At 43.7% G+C, this 17500-nt stretch overlaps 14 non-coding genes across 14 annotated transcripts; all 14 read right to left on the bottom strand.

Moving 5' to 3' along the window:
* Positions 1-718: 718 nt before the first annotated feature.
* TRNAL-UAG (transfer RNA leucine (anticodon UAG)) lies at positions 719-801 on the bottom strand. The gene has a single exon. It is a non-coding gene; the product is annotated as a tRNA-Leu (tRNA).
* A 1298-nt stretch (positions 802-2099) lies between these two features.
* TRNAL-CAG (transfer RNA leucine (anticodon CAG)) lies at positions 2100-2182 on the bottom strand. The gene has a single exon. It is a non-coding gene; the product is annotated as a tRNA-Leu (tRNA).
* A 2727-nt stretch (positions 2183-4909) lies between these two features.
* Positions 4910-4992, bottom strand: TRNAL-UAG (transfer RNA leucine (anticodon UAG)). The gene has a single exon. It is a non-coding gene; the product is annotated as a tRNA-Leu (tRNA).
* A 1016-nt stretch (positions 4993-6008) lies between these two features.
* On the bottom strand, positions 6009-6091 carry TRNAL-AAG (transfer RNA leucine (anticodon AAG)). The gene has a single exon. It is a non-coding gene; the product is annotated as a tRNA-Leu (tRNA).
* A 192-nt stretch (positions 6092-6283) lies between these two features.
* Positions 6284-6366, bottom strand: TRNAL-CAG (transfer RNA leucine (anticodon CAG)). The gene has a single exon. It is a non-coding gene; the product is annotated as a tRNA-Leu (tRNA).
* A 632-nt stretch (positions 6367-6998) lies between these two features.
* On the bottom strand, positions 6999-7081 carry TRNAL-UAG (transfer RNA leucine (anticodon UAG)). Its single transcript has one exon. It is a non-coding gene; the product is annotated as a tRNA-Leu (tRNA).
* A 1024-nt stretch (positions 7082-8105) lies between these two features.
* TRNAL-AAG (transfer RNA leucine (anticodon AAG)) lies at positions 8106-8189 on the bottom strand. The gene has a single exon. It is a non-coding gene; the product is annotated as a tRNA-Leu (tRNA).
* Positions 8190-9095: 906 nt separating this feature from the next.
* Positions 9096-9178, bottom strand: TRNAL-UAG (transfer RNA leucine (anticodon UAG)). Its single transcript has one exon. It is a non-coding gene; the product is annotated as a tRNA-Leu (tRNA).
* Positions 9179-10201: 1023 nt separating this feature from the next.
* Positions 10202-10284, bottom strand: TRNAL-AAG (transfer RNA leucine (anticodon AAG)). The gene has a single exon. It is a non-coding gene; the product is annotated as a tRNA-Leu (tRNA).
* A 192-nt stretch (positions 10285-10476) lies between these two features.
* TRNAL-CAG (transfer RNA leucine (anticodon CAG)) lies at positions 10477-10559 on the bottom strand. Its single transcript has one exon. It is a non-coding gene; the product is annotated as a tRNA-Leu (tRNA).
* A 1738-nt stretch (positions 10560-12297) lies between these two features.
* TRNAL-AAG (transfer RNA leucine (anticodon AAG)) lies at positions 12298-12380 on the bottom strand. Its single transcript has one exon. It is a non-coding gene; the product is annotated as a tRNA-Leu (tRNA).
* A 2012-nt stretch (positions 12381-14392) lies between these two features.
* Positions 14393-14475, bottom strand: TRNAL-AAG (transfer RNA leucine (anticodon AAG)). Its single transcript has one exon. It is a non-coding gene; the product is annotated as a tRNA-Leu (tRNA).
* A 2014-nt stretch (positions 14476-16489) lies between these two features.
* Positions 16490-16572, bottom strand: TRNAF-AAA (transfer RNA phenylalanine (anticodon AAA)). The gene has a single exon. It is a non-coding gene; the product is annotated as a tRNA-Phe (tRNA).
* Positions 16573-16763: 191 nt separating this feature from the next.
* TRNAL-CAG (transfer RNA leucine (anticodon CAG)) lies at positions 16764-16846 on the bottom strand. Its single transcript has one exon. It is a non-coding gene; the product is annotated as a tRNA-Leu (tRNA).
* Between the last annotated feature and the right edge of the window lie 654 nt (positions 16847-17500).

The raw sequence follows: 17500 nt of genomic DNA on the forward strand, positions 1-17500 counted from the left end.
AATTGTCAGAAGTGGGATTTGAACCCACGCCTCCAGAAGGGACTGCGACCTGAACGCAGCGCCTTAGGCAACTCGGCCATCCTGACTTCCATTTGTGGAACCTTCCACAGGCCAGACAGCCATGCAAGTGGGGTACCGAAAAGGCATGCCCTCAATTTATTTATCCTATTATAAGTACTTCCAACAGATCTTTGAACAATCCATAGAGAGCAGTACCTATGAAGAACTCTTTAGACCTTTAAGGCGTACAAAGCGAAAGTGCTATTAACCAGCCACTTGAACGGCCCAAAGCTGCTTTGAAATTGAGTCAACAGCCACCTCTTGGCTAGCTAAAGCAAATTCAACAAGGAATTTCAATGTCACAACATAGGGTGGAATACGCAAATCTAAGCAGCCCCTGATCACAGCCCTGAGGAAATTGCCGTAAGTGTGCTAGAGTCCAACTGTCTACCAGATGCTAGGCATTCTTCCATATTTGCATGGCCTGTCTGGCCAGGGCATACAAGAGCATGACTCTTCCAGATGAGCTCTTACATGGGTCCTATGCTCTTATAGTAAGGACTGCACTTTGTCAGCAAGACTTTATACAACCGAAATATATGAGAAACCCCAGCTCTCTTGACTAGATGAGGACGGAATCACATCCCAGGTGAAGACCAACAGATGCAACTTCCATCAGATGTTAACCTGAAAAAGGAGATTACATCTCCAAAAGTCATGTCAGAAGTGGGATTTGAACCCACGCCTCCAGAGGAGACTGCAGCCTAAACACAGCGCCTTAGACCACTCGGCCATCCTGACAGTGCAGAGTCTTAAGAAATGTATAAAAGTCACTCAGAAATTTCTGCCTCCATGCAAGCCTGAAATAATTTAAACCTTCAAACACAAGGTGCAACTTTATGCACAGGACAATAAACACAGAAGATCACATGTGAAAGCATTTCATTTCACAGGTGTACAATTTTTATGCTTTTAGAATACCTCATACCTCTCACCAGCTATTTAGGGTCCTGTATCCTACTCACAAAATTACCTTGCATGCGACCTCTCTCTCTACACAAACAACTACTGCACAGGAAGTAGGAAGGCAGAAGGTGGGGCATATTATGCAAATGTATGCTGTCATTGTGCCTTGCAGATTCATGCAGGATTTCTAGATCCTTGCTGGATACAAGAGAGCAGACCTTGTTTCAGATCAACTGTCCCTAGCAGGGAACGTCTGAGCACATGCAGTCTTTTGCTCTCTAGCCCCTGGCCTGGGACTTACCCTCACTGGCTGAGGCGTGAATTTCTGCATACCAACGTTGCATAGATGGTACGTTTGTGGTCGGTTTGGGATGGGTGGGAGGTCAAAAGCAGGGAAAAGTATGTCGCCTTCACTTCTAGTCTCCTCTTCTAGGCCTACCTGCCGTTCACTCACTCTGTCTTTGTTTCATTCTCTCCTTCCTCAACACCCCTTCTCACTCACTCGCTCTATCACTTGTGCTCTTTCCCCTTGCTCTGCATTTCATAGTGGAAACATCTCTTGAATGGAGCATTAGAAAATGAGGTTACATAAAATTAACAATCTACTTATTGGAAACCAAAAATATCACAAGTCTGAATGTAACCCATTTCATTAATAAAAGGGACTTTTTAAGCACCCCCAAAAAACACATGAAACACCACGAGTGCTAGAAGAATATTATACGAGCTTGAAGACAGAATTGGGCAAATTAATTTGCAGTTGAAACTGAAGTTTGTTACTTATTCAGATATTATATGCACTGCCAATTTTTAGCTGAGATTCTAAAAGAACTCCGAGACAAAATGGACTTAAAGTTTTGTCAGAAGTGGGATTCGAACCCACGCCTCCAGGAGAGACTGCGGCCTTAACGCAGCACCTTAGACCACTCGGCAATCCTGACCACACGTTGCTTGATCATCTACAGAGAGGGAAAGATATTGTGAACCAAAAAAAGCACACATCTTAGGTCATGAGTGGCTAGAGCAAGAAAAAAACTCACTGCACTTTTCCAAGTAGACAACCATATAAGCCCATGTGAGGGAAATGATCTGATTTTTTCTCTCCCAAGAGAAAAGTAGAGTAAACACACAATTGTCAGAAGTGGGATTTGAACCCACGCCTCCAGAAGAGACTGCGACCTGAACGCAGCGCCTTAGACCACTCGGCCATCCTGACTTGCATTTGTGGAACCTTCCACAGGCCAGACAGCCATGCAAGTGGGGTACCGAAAAGGCATGCCCTCAATTTATTTATCCTATTATAAGTACTTCCAACAGATCTTTGAACAATCCATAGAGAGCAGTACCTATGAAGAACTCTTTAGACCTTTAAGGCGTACAAAGAGAAAGTGCTATTAACCGCCACTTGAAAGGCCCAAAGCTGCTTTGAAATTGAGTCAACAGCGACCTCTTGGCTAGCTAAAGCAAATTCAACAAGGAATTTCAATGTCACAACATAGGGTGGAATACGGAAATCTAAGCAGCCCCTGATCACAGCCCTGAGGAAATTGCCGTAAGTGTGCTGGAGTCCAACTGTCTACCAGATGCTAGGCATTCTTCCATATTTGCATGGCCTGTCTGGCCAGGGCATACAAGAGCATGACCCTTCCAGATGAGCTCTTACATGGGTCCTATGCTCATATAGTAAGGACTGCACTTTGTCAGCAAGACTTTATACAACCGAAATATATGAGAAACCCCAGCTCTCTTGACTAGATGAGGACGGAATCACATCCCAGGTGAAGACCAACAGATGCAACTTCCATCAGATGTTAACCTGAAAAAGGAGATTACATCTCCAAAAGTCATGTCAAAAGTGGGATTTGAACCCACGCCTCCAGAGGAGACTGCGGCCTAAACACAGCTCCTTAGACCACTCGGCCATCCTGACAGTGCAGAGTCTTAAGAAATGTATAAAAGTCACTCAGAAATTTCTGCCTCCATGCAAGCCTGAAATAATTTAAACCTTCAAACACAAGGTGCAACTTTATGCACAGGTCAATAAACACAGAAGATCACATGTGAAAGCATTTCATTTCACAGGTGTACAATTTTTATGCTTTTAGAATACCTCATACCTCTCACCAGCTATTTAGGGTCCTGTATCCTACTCACAAAATTACCTTGCCTGCGACCTCTCTCTCTACACAAACAACTACTGCACAGGAAGTAGGAAGGCAGAAGGTGGGGCATATATGCAAATGTATGCTGTCATTGTGCCTTGCAGATTCATGCAGGATTTCTAGATCCTTGCTGGATACAAGAGTGCAGACCTTGTTTCAGATCAAATGTCCCTAGCAGGGAACGTCTGAGCACATGCAGTCTTTTGCTCTCTAGCCCCTGGCCTGGGACTCCCCCTCACTGGCTGAGGCGTGAATTTCTGCATACCAACGTTGCATAGATGGTACGTTTGTGGTCGGTTTGGGATGGGTGGGAGGTCAAAAGCAGGGAAAAGTATGTCGCCTTCACTTCTAGTCTCCTCTTCTAGGCCTACCTGCCGTTCACTCACTCTGTCTTTGTTTCATTCTCTCCATCCTCAACACCCCTTCTCACTCACTCGCTCTATCACTTGTGCTCTTTCCCCTTGCTCTGCATTTCATAGTGGAAACATCTCTTGAATGGAGCATTAGAAAATGAGGTTACATAAAATTAACAATCTACTTATTGGAAACCAAAAATTTCACAAGACTGAATGTAACCCATTTCATTAATAAAAGGGACTTTTTAAGCACCCCCCAAAAAACACATAAAACAGCACGAGTGCTAGAAGAATATTATACGAGCTTGAAGACAGAATTGGGCAAATTAATTTGCAGTTGAAACTGAAGTTTGTTACTTATTCAGATATTATATGCACTGCCAATTTTTAGCTGAGATTCTAAAAGAACTCAGAGACAAAATGGCCTTAAAGTTTTGTCAGAAGTGGGATTCTAACCCACGTCTCCAGGAGAGACTGCGGCCTTAACGCAGCGCCTTAGACCACTCGGCCATCCTGACCACATGTTGCTTGATCATCTACAGAGAGAGAAAGATATTGTGAACCAAAAAAAGCACACATCTTAGGTTATGAGTGGCTAGAGCAAGAAAAAAACTCACTGCACTTTTCCAAGTAGACAACCATATAAGCCCATGTGAGGGAAATGATCTGATTTTTTCTATCTCAAGAAAAAAGTAGAGTAAACACACAATTGTCAGAAGTGGGATTTGAACCCACGCCTCCAGAAGAGACTGCGACCTGAACGCAGCGCCTTAGGCAACTCGGCCATCCTGACTTGCATTTGTGGAACCTTCCACAGGCCAGACTGCCATGCAAGTGGGGTACCGAAAAGGCATGCCCTCAATTTATTTATCCTATTATAAGTACTTCCAACAGATCTTTGAACAATCCATAGAGAGCAGTACCTATGAAGAACTCTTTAGACCTTTAAGGCATACAAAGAGAAAGTGCTATTAACCAGCCACTTGAACGGCCCAAAGCTGCTTTGAAATTGAGTCAACAGCCACCTCTTGGCTAGCTAAAGCAAATTCAACAAGGAATTTCAATGTCACAACATAGGGTGGAATACGCAAATCTAAGCAGCCCCTGATCACAGCCCTGAGGAAATTGCCGTAAGTGTACTGGAGTCCAACTGTCTACCAGATGCTAGGCATTCTTCCATATTTGCATGGCCTGTCTGGCCAGGGCATACAAGAGCATGACTCTTCCAGTTGAGCTCTTACATGGGTCCTATGCTCTTATAGTAAGGACTGCACTTTGTCAGCAAGACTTTATACAACCGAAATATATGAGAAACCCCAGCTCTCTTGACTAGATGAGGACGGAATCACATCCCAGGTGAAGACCAACAGATGCAACTTCCATCAGATGTTAACATGAAAAAGGAGATTACATCTCCAAAAGTCATGTCAGAAGTGGGATTCGAACCCACGCCTCCAGAGGAGACTGCGGCCTAAACACAGCGCCTTAGACCACTCGGCCATCCTGACAGTGCAGAGTCTTAAGAAATGTATAAAAGTCACTCAGAAATTTCTGCCTCCATGCAAGCCTGAAATAATTTAAACCTTCAAACACAAGGTGCAACTTTATGCACAGGACAATAAACACAGAAGATCACATGTGAAAGCATTTCATTTCACAGGTGTACAATTTTTATGCTTTTAGAATACCTCATACCTCTCACCAGCTATTTAGGGTCCTGTATCCTACTCACAAAATTACCTTGCATGCGACCTCTCTCTCTACACAAACAACTACTGCACAGGAAGTAGGAAGGCAGAAGGTGGGGCATATTATGCAAATGTATGCTGTCATTGTGCCTTGCAGATTCATGCAGGATTTCTAGATCCTTGCTGGATACAAGAGAGCAGACCTTGTTTCAGATCAACTGTCCCTAGCAGGGAACGTCTGCAGTCTTTTGCTCTCTAGCCCCTGGCCTGGGACTCCCCCTCACTGGCTGAGGCGTGAATTTCTGCATACCAACGTTGCATTGATGGTACGTTTGTGGTCGGTTTGGGATGGGTGGGAGGTCAAAAGCAGGGAAAAGTATGTCGCCTTCACTTCTAGTCTCCTCTTCTAGGCCTACCTGCCGTTCACTCACTCTGTCTTTGTTTCATTCTCTCCTTCCTCAACACCCCTTCTCACTCACTCGCTCTATCACTTGTGCTCTTTCCCCTTGCTCTGCATTTCATAGTGGAAACATCTCTTGAATGGAGCATTAGAAAATGAGGTTACATAAAATTAACAATCTACTTATTGGAAACCAAAAATATCACAAGTCTGAATGTAACCCATTTCATTAATAAAAGGGACTTTTTAAGCACCCCCCAAAAAACACATGAAACACCACGAGTGCTAGAAGAATATTATACGAGCTTGAAGACAGAATTTGGCAAATTAATTTGCAGTTGAAACTGAAGTTTGTTACTTATTCAGATATTATATGCACTGCCAATTTTTAGCTGAGATTCTAAAAGAACTCAGAGACAAAATGGACTTAAAGTTTTGTCAGAAGTGGGATTCGAACCCACGCCTCCAGGAGAGACTGCGGCCTTAACGCAGCGCCTTAGACCACTCGGCCATCCTGACCACACGTGGCTTGATCATCTACAGAGAGGGAAAGATATTGTGAACCAAAAAAAGCACACATCTTAGGTCATGAGTGGCTAGAGCAAGAAAAAAACTCACTACACTTTTCCAAGTAGACAACCATATAAGCCCATGTGAGGGAAATGATCTGATTTTTTCTCTCCCAAGAAAAAAGTAGAGTAAACACACAATTGTCAGAAGTGGGATTTGAACCCACGCCTCCAGAAGAGACTGCGACCTGAACGCAGCGCCTTAGACCACTCGGCCATCCTGACTTGCATTTATAGAATCTTCCACAGGCCAGACAGCCATGCAAGTGGGGTACCGAAAAAGCATGCCCTCAATTTATTTATCCTATTATAAGTACTTCCAACAGATCTTTGAACAATCCATAGAGAGCAGTACCTATGAAGAACTCTTTATGCCTTTAAGGCGTACAAAGAGAAAGTGCTATTAACCAGCCACTTGAACGGCCCAAAGCTGCTTTGAAATTGAGTCAACAGCCACCTCTTGGCTAGCTAAAGCAAATTCAACAAGGAATTTCAATGTCACAACATAGGGTGGAATACGCAAATCTAAGCAGCCCCTGATCACAGCCCTGAGGAAATTGCCGTAAGTGTGCTGGAGTCCAACTGTCTACCAGATGCTAGGCATTTTTCCATATTTGCATGGCCTGTCTGGCCAGGGCATACAAGAGCATGACTCTTCCAGATGAGCTCTTACATGGGTCCTATGCTCATAAAGTAAGGACTGCACTTTGTCAGCAAAACTTTACACAACCGAAATATATGAGAAACCCCAGCTCTCTTGACTAGATGAGGACGGAATCACATCCCGGGTGAAGACCAACAGATGCAACTTCCATCAGATGTTAACCTGAAAAAGGAGATTACATCTCCAAAAGTCATGTCAGAAGTGGGATTCGAACCCACGCCTCCAGAGGAGACTGTGGCCTAAACACAGCGCCTTAGACCACTCGGCCATCCTGACAGAGCAGAGTCTTAAGAAATGTATAAAAGTCACTCAGAAATTTCTGCCTCCATGCAAGCCTGAAATAATTTAAACCTTCAAACACAAGGTGCAACTTTATGCACAGGACAATAAACACAGAAGATCACATGTGAAAGCATTTCATTTCACAGTTGTACAATTTTTATGCTTTTAGAATACCTCATACCTCTCACCAGCTTTTTAGGGTCCTGTATCCGACTCACAAAATTACCTTGCCTGCGACCTCTCTCTCTACACAAACAACTACTGCACAGGAAGTAGGAAGGCAGAAGGTGGGGCATATTATGCAAATGTGTGCTGTCATTGTGCCTTGCAGATTCATGCAGGATTTCTAGATCCTTGCTGGATACAAGAGAGCAGACCTTGTTTCAGATCAACTGTCCCTAGCAGGGAACGTCTGAGCACATGCAGTCTTTTGCTCTCTAGCCCCTGGCCTGGGACTTACCCTCACTGGCTGAGGCGTGAATTTATGCATACCAACGTTGCATAGATGGTACGTTTGTGGTCGGTTTGGGATGGGTGGGAGGTCAAAAGCAGGGAAAAGTATGTCGCCTTCACTTCTAGTCTCCTCTTCTAGGCCTACCTGCCGTTCACTCACTCTGTCTTTGTTTCATTCTCTCCTTCCTCAACACCCCTTCTCACTCACTCGCTCTATCACTTGTGCTCTTTCCCCTTGCTCTGCATTTCATAGTGGAAACATCTCTTGAATGGAGCATTAGAAAGTGAGGTTACATAAAATTAACAATCTACTTATTGGAAACCAAAAATATCACAAGTCTGAATGTAACCCATTTCATTAATAAAAGGGACTTTTTAAGCACCCCCCAAAAAACACATAAAACAGCACGAGTGCTAGAAGAAAATTATACGAGCTTGAAGACAGAATTGGGCAAATTAATTTGCAGTTGAAACTGAAGTTTGTTACTTATTCAGATATTATATGCACTGCCAATTTTTAGCTGAGATTCTAAAAGAACTCAGAGACAAAATGGACTTAAAGTTTTGGCAGAAGTGGGATTCGAACCCACGCCTCCAGGAGAGACTGCGGCCTTAACGCAGCGCCTTAGACCACTCGGCCATCCTGACCACACGTTGCTTGATTATCTACAGAGAGGGAAAGATATTGTGAACCAAAAAAAGCACACATCTTAGGTCATGAGTGGCTAGAGCAAGAAAAAAACTCACTGCACTTTTCCAAGTAGACAACCATATAAGCCCATGTGAGGGAAATGATCTGATTTTTTCTCTCCCAAGAAAAAAGTAGAATAAACACACAATTGTCAGAATTGGGATTTGAACCCACGCCTCCAGAAGAGACTGCGACCTGAACGCAGCGCCTTAGACCACTCGGCCATCCTGACTTGCATTTGTGGAACCTTCCACAGGCCAGACAGCCATGCAAGTGGGGTACCGAAAAGGCATGCCCTCAATTTATTTATCCTATTATAAGTACTTCCAACAGATCTTTGAACAATCCATAGAGAGCAGTACCTATGAAGAACTCTTTAGACCTTTAAGGCGTACAAAGAGAAAGTGCTACTAACCAGCCACATGAAAGGCCCAAAGCTGCTTTGAAATTGAGTCAACAGCCACCTCTTGGCTAGCTAAAGCAAATTCAACAAGGAATTTCAATGTCACAACATAGGGTGGAATACGCAAATCTAAGCAGCCCCTGATCACAGCCCTGAGGAAATTGCCGTAAGTGTGCTGGAGTCCAACTGTCTACCAGATGCTAGGCATTCTTCCATATTTGCATGGCCTGTCTGGCCAGGGCATACAAGAGCATGACTCTTCCAGATGAGCTCTTACATGGGTCCTATGCTCATATAGTAAGGACTGCACTTTGTCAGCAAGACTTTATACAACCGAAATATATGAGAAACCCCAGCTCTCTTGACTAGATGAGGACGGAATCACATCCCAGGTGAAGACCAACAGATGTAACTTCCATCAGATGTTAACCTGAAAAAGGAGATTACATCTCCAAAAGTCATGTCAGAAGTGGGATTCGAACCTACGCCTCCAGAGGAGACTGCGGCCTAAACACAGCGCCTTAGACCACTCGGCCATCCTGACAGTGCAGAGTCTTAAGAAATGTATAAAAGTCACTCAGAAATTTCTGCCTCCATGCAAGCCTGAAATAATTTAAACCTTCAAACACAAGGTGCAACTTTATGCACAGGTCAATAAACACAGAAGATCACATGTGAAAGCATTTCATTTCACAGGTGTACAATTTTTATGCTTTTAGAATACCTCATACCTCTCACCAGCTATTTAGGGTCCTGTATCCTACTCACAAAATTACCTTGCCTGCGACCTCTCTCTCTACACAAACAACTACTGCACAGGAAGTAGGAAGGCAGAAGGTGGGGCATATATGCAAATGTATGCTGTCATTGTGCCTTGCAGATTCATGCAGGATTTCTAGATCCTTGCTGGATACAAGAGTGCAGACCTTGTTTCAGATCAAATGTCCCTAGCAGGGAACGTCTGAGCACATGCAGTCTTTTGCTCTCTAGCCCCTGGCCTGGGACTCCCCCTCACTGGCTGAGGCGTGAATTTCTGCATACCAACGTTGCATAGATGGTACGTTTGTAGTCGGTTTGGGATGGGTGGGAGGTCAAAAGCAGGGAAAAGTATGTCGCCTTCACTTCTAGTCTCCTCTTCTAGGCCTACCTGCCGTTCACTCACTCTGTCTTTGTTTCATTCTCTCCTTCCTCAACACCCCTTCTCACTCACTCACTCTATCACTTGTGCTCTTTCCCCTTGCTCTGCATTTCATAGTGGAAACATCTCTTGAATGGAGCATTAGAAAATGAGGTTACATAAAATTAACAATCTACTTATTGGAAACCAAAAATATCACAAGACTGAATGTAACCCATTTCATTAATAAAAGGGACTTTTTAAGCACCCCCCAAAAAACACATAAAACACCACGAGTGCTAGAAGAATATTATACGAGCTTGAAGACAGAATTGGGCAAATTAATTTGCAGTTGAAACTGAAGTTTGTTACTTATTCAGATATTTTATGCACTGCCAATTTTTAGCTGAGATTCTAAAAGAACTCAGAGACAAAATGGACTTAAAGTTTTGTCAGAAGTGGGATTCGAACCCACGCCTCCAGGAGAGACTGCGGCCTTAACGCAGCGCCTTAGACCACTCGGCCATCCTGACCACACGTTGCTTGATCATCTACAGAGAGGGAAAGATATTGTGAACCAAAAAAAGCACACATCTTAGGTCATGAGTGGCTAGAGCAAGAAAAAAACTCACTGCACTTTTCCAAGTAGACAACCATATAAGCCCATGTGAGGGAAATGATCTGATTTTTTCTCTCCCAAGAAAAAAGTAGAGTAAACACACAATTGTCAGAAGTGGGATTTGAACCCACGCCTCGAGAAGAGACTGCGACCTGAACGCAGCGCCTTAGACCACTCGGCCATCCTGACTTGCATTTGTGGAACTTTCCACAGGCCAGACAGCCATGCAAGTGGGGTACCGAAAAGGCATGCCCTCAATTTATTTATCCTATTATAAGTACTTCCAACAGATCTTTGAACAATCCATAGAGAGCAGTACCTATGAAGAACTCTTTAGACCTTTAAGGCGTACAAAGAGAAAGTGCTATTAACCGCCACTTGAAAGGCCCAAAGCTGCTTTGAAATTGAGGCAACAGCCACCTCTTGGTTAGCTAAAGCAAATTCAACAAGGAATTTCAATGTCACAACATAGGGTGGAATACGCAAATCTAAGCAGCCCCTGATCACAGCCCTGAGGAAATTGCCGTAAGTGTGCTGGAGTCCAACTGTCTACCAGATGCTAGGCATTCTTCCATATTTGCATGACCTGTCTGGCCAGGGCATACAAGAGCATGACTCTTCCAGATGAGCTCTTACATGGGTCCTATGCTCATATAGTAAGGACTGCACTTTGTCAGCAAGACTTTATACAACTGAAATATATGAGAAACCCCAGCTCTCTTGACTAGATGAGGACGGAATCACATCCCAGGTGAAGACCAACAGATGCAACTTCCATCAGATGTTAACCTGAAAAAGGAGATTACATCTCCAAAAGTCATGTCAGAAGTGGGATTCAAACCCACACCTCCAGAGGAGACTGCAGCCTAAACACAGCGCCTTAGACCACTCGGCCATCCTGACAGTGCAGAGTCTTAAGAAATGTATAAAAGTCACTCAGAAATTTCTGCCTCCATGCAAGCCTGAAATAATTTAAACCTTCAAACACAAGGTGCAACTTTATGCACAGGACAATAAACACAGAAGATCACATGTGAAAGCATTTCATTTCACAGGTGTACAATTTTTATTCTTTTAGAATACCTCATACCTCTCACCAGCTTTTTAGGGTCCTGTATCCGACTCACAAAATTACCTTGCCTGCGACCTCTCTCTCTACACAAACAACTACTGCACAGGAAGTAGGAAGGCAGAAGGTGGGGCATATTATGCAAATGTGTGCTGTCATTGTGCCTTGCAGATTCATGCAGGATTTCTAGATCCTTGCTGGATACAAGAGTGCAGACCTTGTTTCAGATCAACTGTCCCTAGCAGGTAACGTCTGAGCACATGCAGTCTTTTGCTCTCTAGCCCCTGCCCTGGGACTCACCCTCACTGGCAGAGGCGTGAATTTCTGCATACCAACGTTGCATAGATGGTACGTTTGTGGTCGGTTTGGGATGGGTGGGAGGTCAAAAGCAGGGAAAAGTATGTCGCCTTCACTTCTAGTCTCCTCTTCTAGGCATACCTGCCGTTCACTCACTCTGTCTTTGTTTCATTCTCTCCTTCCTCAACACCCCTTCTCACTCACTCGCTCTAACACTTGTGCTCTTTCCCCTTGCTCTGCATTTCATAGTGGAAACATCTCTTGAATGGAGCATTAGAAAATGAGGTTACATAAAATTAACAATCTACTTATTGGAAACCAAAAATATCACAAGACTGAATGTAACCCATTTCATTAATAAAAGGGACTTTTTAAGCACCCCCCAAAAAACACATAAAACACCACGAGTGCTAGAAGAATATTATACGAGCTTGAAGACAGAATTGCGCAAATTAATTTGCAGTTGAAACTGAAGTTTGTTACTTATTCAGATATTTTATGCACTGCCAATTTTTAGCTGAGATTCTAAAAGAACTCAGCGACAAAATGGACTTAAAGTTTTGTCAGAAGTGGGATTCGAACCCACGCCTCCAGGAGAGACTGCGGCCTTAACGCAGCGCCTTAGACCACTCGGCCATCCTGACCACACGTTGCTTGATCATCTACAGAGAGGGAAAGATATTGTGAACCAAAAAAAGCACACATCTTAGGTCATGAGTGGCTAGAGCAAGAAAAAAACTCACTGCACTTTTCCAAGTAGACAACCATATAAGCCCATGTGAGGGAAATGATCTGATTTTTTCTCTCCCAAGAAAAAAGTAGAGTAAACACACAATTGTCAGAAGTGGGATTTGAACCCACGCCTAGAGAAGAGACTGCGACCTGAACGCAGCGCCTTAGACCACTCGGCCATCCTGACTTGCATTTGTGGAACTTTCCACAGGCCAGACAGCCATGCAAGTGGGGTACCGAAAAGGCATGCCCTCAATTTATTTATCCTATTATAAGTACTTCCAACAGATCTTTGAACAATCCATAGAGAGCAGTACCTATGAAGAACTCTTTAGACCTTTAAGGCGTACAAAGAGAAAGTGCTATTAACCGCCACTTGAAAGGCCCAAAGCTGCTTTGAAATTGAGGCAACAGCCACCTCTTGGTTAGCTAAAGCAAATTCAACAAGGAATTTCAATGTCACAACATAGGGTGGAATACGCAAATCTAAGCAGCCCCTGATCACAGCCCTGAGGAAATTGCCGTAAGTGTGCTGGAGTCCAACTGTCTACCAGATGCTAGGCATTCTTCCATATTTGCATGGCCTGTCTGGCCAGGGCATACAAGAGCATGACTCTTCCAGATGAGCTCTTACATGGGTCCTATGCTCATATAGTAAGGACTGCACTTTGTCAGCAAGACTTTATACAACCGAAATATATGAGAAACCCCAGCTCTCTTGACTAGATGAGGACGGAATCACATCCCAGGTGAAGACCAACAGATGCAACTTCCATCAGATGTTAACCTGAAAAAGGAGATTACATCTCCAAAAGTCATGTCAGAAGTGGGATTTGAACCCACGCCTCCAGAGGAGACTGCGGCCTAAACACAGCTCCTTAGACCACTCGGCCATCCTGACAGTGCAGAGTCTTAAGAAATGTATAAAAGTCACTCAGAAATTTCAGCCTCCATGCAAGCCTGAAATAATTTAAACCTTCAAACACAAGGTGCAACTTTATGCACAGGTCAATAAACACAGAAGATCACATGTGAAAGCATTTCATTTCACAGGTGTACAATTTTTATGCTTTTAGAATACCTCATACCTCTCACCAGTTATTTAGGGTCCTGTATCCTACTCACAAAATTACCTTGCCTGCGACCTCTCTCTCTACACAAACAACTACTGCACAGGAAGTAGGAAGGCAGAAGGTGGGGCATATATGCAAATGTATGCTGTCATTGTGCCTTGCAGATTCATGCAGGATTTCTAGATCCTTGCTGGATACAAGAGTGCAGACCTTGTTTCAGATCAAATGTCCCTAGCAGGGAACGTCTGAGCACATGCAGTCTTTTGCTCTCTAGCCCCTGGCCTGGGACTCCCCCTCACTGGCTGAGGCGTGAATTTCTGCATACCAACGTTGCATAGATGGTACGTTTGTGGTCGGTTTGGGATGGGTGGGAGGTCAAAAGCAGGGAAAAGTATGTCGCCTTCACTTCTAGTCTCCTCTTCTAGGCCTACCTGCCGTTCACTCACTCTGTCTTTGTTTCATTCTCTCCATCCTCAACACCCCTTCTCACTCACTCGCTCTATCACTTGTGCTCTTTCCCCTTGCTCTGCATTTTATAGTGGAAACATCTCTTGAATGGAGCATTAGAAAATGAGGTTACATAAAATTAACAATCTACTTATTGGAAACCAAAAATTTCACAAGACTGAATGTAACCCATTTCATTAATAAAAGGGACTTTTTAAGCACCCCCCAAAAAACACATAAAACAGCACGAGTGCTAGAAGAATATTATACGAGCTTGAAGACAGAATTGGGCAAATTAATTTGCAGTTGAAACTGAAGTTTGTTACTTATTCAGATATTATATGCACTGCCAATTTTTAGCTGAGATTCTAAAAGAACTCAGAGACAAAATGGCCTTAAAGTTTTGTCAGAAGTGGGATTCGAACCCACGTCTCCAGGAGAGACTGCGGCCTTAACACAGCGCCTTAGACCACTCGGCCATCCTGACCACATGTTGCTTCATCATCTACAGAGAGGGAAAGATATTGTGAACCAAAAAAAGCACACATCTTAGGTCATGAGTGGCTAGAGCAAGAAAAAAACTCACTGCACTTTTCCAAGTAGACAACCATATAAGCCCATGTGAGGGAAATGATCTGATTTTTTCTCTCTCAAGAAAAAAGTAGAGTAAACACACAATTGTCAGAAGTGGGATTTGAACCCACGCCTCCAGAAGAGACTGCAACCTGAACGCAGCACCTTAGACCACTCGGCCATCCTGACTTGCTTTTATAGAACCTTCCACAGGCCAGACAGCCATGCAAGTGGGGTACCGAAAAAGCATGCCCTCAATTTATTTATCCTATTATAAGTACTTCTAACAGATCTTTGAACAATCCATAGAGAGCAGTACCTATGAAGAACTCTTTATGCCTTTAAGGCGTACAAAGAGAAAGTGCTATTAACCAGCCACTTGAACGGCCCAAAGCTGCTTTGAAATTGAGTCAACAGCCACCTCTTGGCTAGCTAAAGCAAATTCAACAAGGAATTTCAATGCCACAACATAGGGTGGAATACGCAAATCTAAGCAGCCCCTGATCACAGCCCTGAGGAAATTGCCGTAAGTGTGCTGGAGTCCAACTGTCTACCAGATGCTAGGCATTTTTCTATATTTGCATGGCCTGTCTGGCCAGGGCATACAAGAGCATGACTCTTCCAGATGAGCTCTTACATGGGTCCTATGCTCATATAGTAAGGACTGCACTTTGTCAGCAAGACTTTATACAACCGAAATATATGAGAAACCCCAGCTCTCTTGACTAGATGAGGACGGAATCACATCCCAGGTGAAGACCAACAGATGCAACTTCCATCAGATGTTAACCTGAAAAAGGAGATTACATTTCCAAAAGTCATGTCAGAAGTGGGATTCGAACCTACGCCTCCAGAGGAGACTGCGGCCTAAACACAGCGACTTAGACCACTCGGCCATCCTGACAGAGCAGAGTCTTAAGAAATGTATAAAAGTCACTCAGAAATGTCTGCCTCCATGCAAGCCTGAAATAATTTAAACCTTCAAACACAAGGTGCAACTTTATGCACAGGACAATAAACACAGAAGATCACATGTGAAAGCATTTCATTTCACAGGTGTACAATTTTTATGCTTTTAGAATACCTCATACCTCTCACCAGCTTTTTAGGGTCCTGTATCCGACTCACAAAATTACCTTGCCTGCGACCTCTCTCTCTACACAAACAACTACTGCACAGGAAGTAGGAAGGCAGAAGGTGGGGCATATTATGCAAATGTGTGCTGTCATTGTGCCTTGCAGATTCATGCAGGATTTCTAGATCCTTGCTGGATACAAGAGTGCAGACCTTGTTTCAGATCAACTGTCCCTAGCAGGGAATGTCTGAGCACATGCAGTCTTTTGCTCTCTAGCCCCTGGCCTGGGACTCACCCTCACTGGCAGAGGCGTGAATTTCTGCATACCAACGTTGCATAGATGATACGTTTGTGGTCGGTTTGGGATGGGTGGGAGGTCAAAAGCAGGGAAAAGTATGTCGCCTTCACTTCTAGTCTCCTCTTCTAGGCATACCTGCCGTTCACTCACTCTGTCTTTGTTTCATTCTCTCCTTCCTCAACACCCCTTCTCACTCACTCGCTCTATCACTTGTGCTCTTTCCCCTTGCTCTGCATTTCATAGTGGAAACATCTCTTGAATGGAGCATTAGAAAATGAGGTTACATAAAATTAACAATCTACTTATTGGAAACCAAAAATATCACAAGACTGAATGTAACCCATTTCATTAATAAAAGGGACTTTTTAAGCACCCCCCAAAAAACACATAAAACACCACGAGTGCTAGAAGAATATTATACGATTTTGAAGACAGAATTGGGCAAATTAATTTGCAGTTGAAACTGAAGTTTGTTACTTATTCAGATATTATATGCACTGCCAATTTTTAGCTGAGATTCTAAAAGAACTCAGAGACAAAATGGACTTAAAGTTTTGTCAGAAGTGGGATTCGAACCCACGCCTCCAGGAGAGACTGCGGCTTTAACGCAGCGCCTTAGACCACTCGGCCATCCTGACCACATTTGCTTGATTATCTACAGAGAGGGAAAGATATTGTGAACCAAAAAAAGCACACAACTTAGGTCATGAGTGGCTAGAGCAAGAAAAAAACTCACTGCACTTTTCCAAGTAGACAACCATATAAGCCCATGTGAGGGAAATGATCTGATTTTTTCTCTCTCAAGAAAAAAGAAGAGTAAACACACAATTGTCAGAAGTGGGATTTGAACCCACGCCTCCAGAAGAGACTGCGACCTGAACGCAGCGCCTTAGACCACTCGGCCATCCTGACTTGCATTTGTGGAACCTTCCACAGGCCAGACAGCCATGCAAGTGGGGTACCGAAAAGGCATGCCCTCAATTTATTTATCCTATTATAAGTACTTCCAACAGATCTTTGAACAATCCATAGAGAGCAGTACCTATGAAGAACTCTTTAGACCTTTAAGGCGTACAAAGAGAAAGTGCTATTAACCAGCCACTTGAAAGGCCCAAAGCTGCTTTGAAATTGAGTCAACAGCCACCTCTTGGCTAGCTAAAGCAAATTCAACAAGGAATTTCAATGTCACAACATAGGGTGGAATACGCAAATCTAAGCAGCCTCTGATCACAGCCCTGAGGAAATTGCCGTAAGTGTGCTGGAGTCCAACTGTCTACCAGATGCTAGGCATTCTTCCATATTTGCATGGCCTGTCTGGCCAGGGCATACAAGAGCATGACTCTTCCAGATGAGCTCTTACATGGGTCCTATGCTCATATAGTAAGGACTGCACTTTGTCAGCAAGACTTTATACAACCGAAATATATGAGAAACCTCAGCTCTCTTGACTAGATGAGGACGGAATCACATCCCAGGTGAAGACCAACAGATGCAACTTCCATCAGATGTTAACCTGAAAAAGGACATTACATCTCCAAAAGTCATGTCAGAAGTGGGATTCGAACC

The sequence above is a fragment of the Lissotriton vulgaris genome, chromosome 8 (assembly GCF_964263255.1).
Source record: "Lissotriton vulgaris chromosome 8, aLisVul1.2, whole genome shotgun sequence".
Lineage (NCBI taxonomy): Eukaryota > Metazoa > Chordata > Amphibia > Caudata > Salamandridae > Lissotriton > Lissotriton vulgaris.